The sequence below is a fragment of the Phaseolus vulgaris genome, chromosome 8 (genome assembly GCF_000499845.2).
Source record: "Phaseolus vulgaris cultivar G19833 chromosome 8, P. vulgaris v2.0, whole genome shotgun sequence".
In the NCBI taxonomy this organism is placed as follows: Eukaryota; Viridiplantae; Streptophyta; class Magnoliopsida; order Fabales; family Fabaceae; genus Phaseolus; species Phaseolus vulgaris.
Window position 1 is genome coordinate 17,583,065 of NC_023752.2, and position 6,058 is coordinate 17,589,122.

Sequence of the window (6,058 nt, forward strand, 5' to 3'; positions counted from 1 at the left end):
TAAAATATCTTTTCTGCACTGGTGAAAACACACTAAAAATAGCATTAAATGATCTATCAATTAAGGCTCAATATTCACCAGGGATAGTCTATCTCAAGATTCAACCCAAAATTTCTCATAATCAACTTATTTTTCAATTTTTAAGAAAATCCAAACAACAAAGATGAAGAAACCAAATTTTGCAAGAATTATGAATATACTAGCCATTAAACGATACTAAAAAGATTATTTATTTTATTTTATTTAAATAGAAGCAAAATGAAACTCAAAAAAATCAAAGAACAACAAAAAAACAAAACAAAAAAACAAATCCTAAACTATAATTCTCTTCCCCCACACTTAAATCATATATTGTCCTCAATGTAAAATCAACAAATAAATGTGTATGATAAAAGTGAGAGATGAAGTACTCCCTCGTCAAACTTGAGGGAATGGAAGAGATAGTCTTATATAATGTAGAGAATCTAATGGATTTTTTAGATATTGGACAGTTTAGGGGTGGCGGTGTTGGAATGTGTCCTAAAGGGTGAGCTAGCGGGTTGGTGTTGATGGAGTGGGAGCAATTAAGTTGATGCTCAGATGGTGGTGAAGATGGTTCATGTTGGGTGGGATGGTGTTAAAGGATCAACTAGACTGTCTAGCTATGGTAGACATGTCAGGAGGTGGTGGTGGTTGCGCAAAAGGGCGTCTAGTGCCTAAAGAGACTTTAATATCTTGCATAATAATGCTTAACATGAAAGTTTTTTGTAAAATAAACAAGATAAAAAAAAAGTAAGATATAAGCATATAAATAAAATAAGATGAAAAAAATATATCATATATTTTAATTTTTTTTAACTATAAATACAGTAATTCTTAAATATGCATCCATTTTTGTCAACTCTATTGATTCACAATCTATTCTTTCTTTAAGAATTTCATATTATTTGCTTTTAATTTAATATACTAATTAAATATTAATTCCTTTGTTTAGTTTAATTAGGTTATCTTTTATTTTTTTAAATTTATTTTATAATAATAGTTAATTTAAAACTATTTAAATATAAAAAAATAGATTTTTCATATTGTTTTAAAACTATTTCTCTCTTTATCTTATAATTCCATCTTATCATTGTATTAATTAATCTTTTTAAGTTCTCCTGTAATATTCCTATAATTTCTCGTATCTAATAATCATAATAGGTATGAAATATTAAAATAAATATATAAACATAATACAAATATATCTACAATTTCATTATTATAATGTTTCAAAATATCCCTCTCATCATAAGACTTGAAACATTTACATAAAATTAAAAACAAAATTTCAAAAGAAAAATAAACATTTTCCATCATCCATCTTCTCACCGAGAAACTTTATCACATGTAACATCATTTGCTCCCGTGTAAAATACACGATCATCACAGATCAAAGAAAAACAACCACAAAACAAAACAAAGGATAAGGTAGGTATCTTTAAAACTTATAAAATAAATATAACTTTAAACATCCACATAAATCCATCATTTCTCATGCATTTCACATAACCATCAAGTGTCTATCAACAATTTCGATATTCATCTTTCTCATGTCAGACTTCTACTGACTCATAACACATAGACAATTGACTCTACTTCCGGAAGACTCGTGCGTTGAGTTAGACTCAAAGATCTGCACCTGTCATACTACATCACTGTGAAATCCACACAATTATGCGCATAAATAATCTAAATATGATTTCTCTCCTAGTATGACAGGGTTAACTTGTTAAAATGGATGGCTTTAAACTAAAGGGGGTGAATTGTTTAAAATGGGTTTTCGCAAACTTTTAAAACAAGAATGAAATTATCTCAAGAAAAAATTGATAAGAAATTCAGTTTGCTAAAACAACAATCAAAAACAGCAGTACCAGAAAAACAATCGGTTGTTTCACAGAAACAATCGGTTGTTTATGCCAGCAAACAACAAACAAAACTTAATTTAAAGAGTTAGGGATAGACAAATTGCACACAGATGTTTATACTGGTTCACTCCAAATCCAGAGCTACATCCAGTCTTCTCAGAAAACCTCTGAGGAAATCCACTAAGCAATCACACCTTGATCACTTACACTACAACCAAGAAAGTGACCTTGAACACCTCAAGACACACACTCTTCTTGGCCAACACACCAACACTAAGATTGTTGATCTTGATCCCCTCAAGAACACACAGCCAATCTCAGCAAACACAGAAATGAAACTTGTTCAACAGAGTACAAGGATTACACTTGTTACAGAAGATAATCTGAAATCAATACAAGCAGAATCCTATTCCACACACTTTGATCAATCACAAACTCTAAGCAATCTCAGCTCTTTGAAAAACTCTTATTCAAAAACTTGTTACTCAAATCTGTTTTTCTGAATATATTCAAAGACGTTGTTTGTTATCAAATCTTAACAAACTCTTTTAATTGTTTTTAATGATTGGTCAAAGCATTTAAAGACTGGAGCGTAAGCAGTTAAAACATTTAAAGCTCAGTCAAAGATAAAACAGTTTTTCTGTTATGGTCCCAAAACAAACAATCGGTTGTTTCCTCGAATCAATCGGTTGTTTTGATTTTAACAGCTCTACCATTTGAAAAACAGTTTTCAATCTTTTCTCAAAACATCTAAGTATAAACATTCGGTTGTTTCGACAAAACAATCGGTTGTTTTAACTTAGTTTGAAAAACATTTTTGTTTCACAAAGATTGAGAATGCCTATGCTTTAGATTTAATCAAGGGGTGGATTACAACACTCAAACTACCCCATAAGTAAACTAAAACAGCACAGCAACAGCAAGCACAGCCAAGGCTTCAACATCCTTCAAAGGGTTTGGATTCTTCAAAGCTTGAACACCACTTGGTTCAACATAACTCATATAGAAGACCAAGTTAGTTATCTTTCAAACAACTTACCTATTCATATGAACCTCCTTCGACTCTCACCACCTGAATAACTTCATTTATATGATTCCATTATCTCAGTAGAGTCAGGATATCTCCCGCTAGACGAATCCCTAGTCAATGCACATCTTAAACAATCTTAACACTGTATTTTCTTTCATAAAAATACTATGTCTTGATTAAAATTCATACTCTGAACCTCACAAAAATCTAACATCAAAGAATCAAATCATACAAAATTTTAGAATTTCCAAAACATACCACAATTCATCTACTAATCATATAAATGTCTAATTAAAGAGATTTTCAATTAAATATACATGAAATAAAAGTCTATATAATTTATAAATATACAGAAAGAAATAAACCAACCTTTTAAAAACAAATATATATAGAATACAAATTTCATATTTATTTATTATTTTTTTAAGAGAGTCTAGCTTGAGCTAGAATTTGCTAGCTTGAGCTAAAATCAATCCGAGAGTATCCAGAATTTTAGCTTGAGCTAGAATTTTCTAGCTTGAGCTAAACTCCACCCGAGAGCATCCAGAATTTTAGCTTGAGCTGGAATTTGCTAGCTTGAGTTGAACTCAACCCGAGAGCACCCAGAATTTTAGCTTGAGCTAGAATTTGTTAGCTTGAGCTAAACTCAACCCGAGAGCACCTAGAATTTTAGCTTGAGCTAAAACTATCTAGCATGAGTGAAATATGCAAAAAAATTCTGCATAACTTGATATACCTATTAGATTATAAATCAACATCTCATTTAATTCATAAATTTATAAATCTACACATTACATTGACATTTCCTGTTCAGCATGATATAATCACTCTTATTGAATCATTGAGCTATTATGTCCATCTATACATACATACATACATACATATATATATATATACATATATATATATATGATTTCTAATTCCAAAACCATTTGAAATCAAACAACCAATTCTCAATCACAACACTTTCAATTTCAATCAAACTACAATCTACTCAAAACAAGAAATCTTGCAACAAAATTTGGAATTGGTGACCTTGTCACTCACATTCAAATCTTCTAACCTAGGGTTCTATTAAAAATTTTAAACTAGTTTCCCTTACCTGAACTTTAGCAGATGCTCACTAAGAGCTCCAAATTCACCAAAAGCTTAAGGATACCCTAACCTGCACCAGAGAGTCCCGATCACAAATCTAACTATATCATTAGGACCCTCAACTAACAAAGACTAATTCTGAAGATAAAAACCTCACATACAAACTTAAACTAAAAGGACCTAACTAGATCAAAACTAACTCAAAGGAAAAGGAGTCAAGAATGAACTTACTCTATCTAACGTTGATCTGAAGAGCGAGGAGGTCGGAATTTTAGAGAGAAAGCAAAGGAAAGAAAAAGGAATTTTAAAGAGATAATGGTTCTTTTTAAATGAAACCTGAATAACTAAATTTCTATTTATATAGCCTTTTCACTTTAATAATTAAATATTCAGGTGTCATTTTAATTGTACAATTTCTACTTTAAGACTATTTTCTCGGTCCTTACATTTCAATGAAATAAAATTAATCATAACAAAAATAGGTAGTTGTGTTTTTAAACTATAAGTCATTTTGAAAAACAATATTAATAACAAGAAATAATTATGTTAATGGAATAAATAAAATTATATCTTAAAAAATACATATTGTACTATACTATCAGGATTCAATAATTCTTTACATTGATATTATATTTTACATTATTAAATAAAAATTCGTCCATTGCTCACCAACTAGTTATATATTACTTTTCTAATTTCTGTAAGTTCTTGGCACTTACAAATTAAAAAAATAAAAGTAATTACGAGTTATTAAAGCACGGGACTCTTTTGATACTATAGATCTAACTTAAAATACTCGTTTAAATCACGTAAACTAATTATTACATTATTTTATCTTTTTTTATTAAAAATTGATGTCTCAACCCTTTCTTGTTTTAAAGCTTCTTTCATAAGATCATATTTATAATAATTTATATTAATTTTAAAATTTTAATATGTTTCTTTCATATAAATTAAAATGTATATATATATATATATTAAATATATTAAAAAGTAAATTATTTAATATTTTTCATTCCTATTCACTTTTTTTTATAAAATTGGAGATAAGCAATCAATGCTATATATTTTCTTTATGCGCAATGAATGAAAAAATTAAATGCAATATATTTTCTTGTTTTAAAGCTTCTTTCATAAGATTATGTTTATAATAACTTATATTAATTTAAAATTATAATATATTTGTTTCATATAAATTATTTATCTGTTTAAATGAAGATTTCCATTTTTCTTATCTTAAATTTAAATATCTCAATTAATATTTCAAATTTAAATAAAAATATATAAAAATTAATAAATATATATTAAAAAGACTTAATTGAAACTCACTTTATTTAAAGTTTTATAAAATAGCCACAGGTATATAATAAATTAATCATAGACAACAACATTTATCTACGGTTCCTTGTTCGATACAGAAACTACTCTTAAACCCCTTTGATGCACAATCTTTCTTGCAATTTTCAGTGCAAAGACCGAAGCACAGAAGATCTTCATCGATCATTCCTGTTACTGGTTCTGCTATTGCTCCTCCTCCTACATTCACGTTCAGATCACCATAAAAAATTTATGAACTTTCACCACAAAATTATACCAAATTTCACCATAAAAAAACAAGAAATAATAAGAAAATATCACTTTTCCTCGGATTATATGCCAAATAGTATATTAGAGAATGAAAGTAATTTGGTTTTTTCAATTACCTGATGTAAGAACCAAAACAACACACAAAACACTGAATAGAAAAGGATGACAGAAGCGAGAAGCCATTTCAAGAGAATGATATTTTTCAGTTTGATCTTTTGTTTATGGTGAGATGAATGTTTAGGATTCTACTCATTATATAAAGGCTATTGATGATTATCATTTAATGCGTTATTGAATATAAATTAAAAAATAAACCTTTTGGTCAAAAGAAAATCAAGAAAGTTATTTAATAAATGAATTATTTAATACATTTAAAGTTTAAAATTTAATTTTTAAATTCTTTTGTTTTTATTAATAAACAAGGTTCAGATTTTCAGTTTAAAGAGTGGTTGTTATTTGA

General features: G+C 28.1%; 1 long non-coding RNA gene across 1 annotated transcript; it reads right to left on the bottom strand.

Moving 5' to 3' along the window:
• Positions 1 to 5,315: 5,315 nt before the first annotated feature.
• On the bottom strand, positions 5,316 to 5,819 carry LOC137826914 (uncharacterized). Its single transcript, XR_011083622.1, has 2 exons — positions 5,715 to 5,819; positions 5,316 to 5,547 (listed from the first exon to the last, which is right to left on the bottom strand). It is a non-coding gene; the product is annotated as an uncharacterized lncRNA (long non-coding RNA).
• Positions 5,820 to 6,058: the final 239 nt, after the last annotated feature.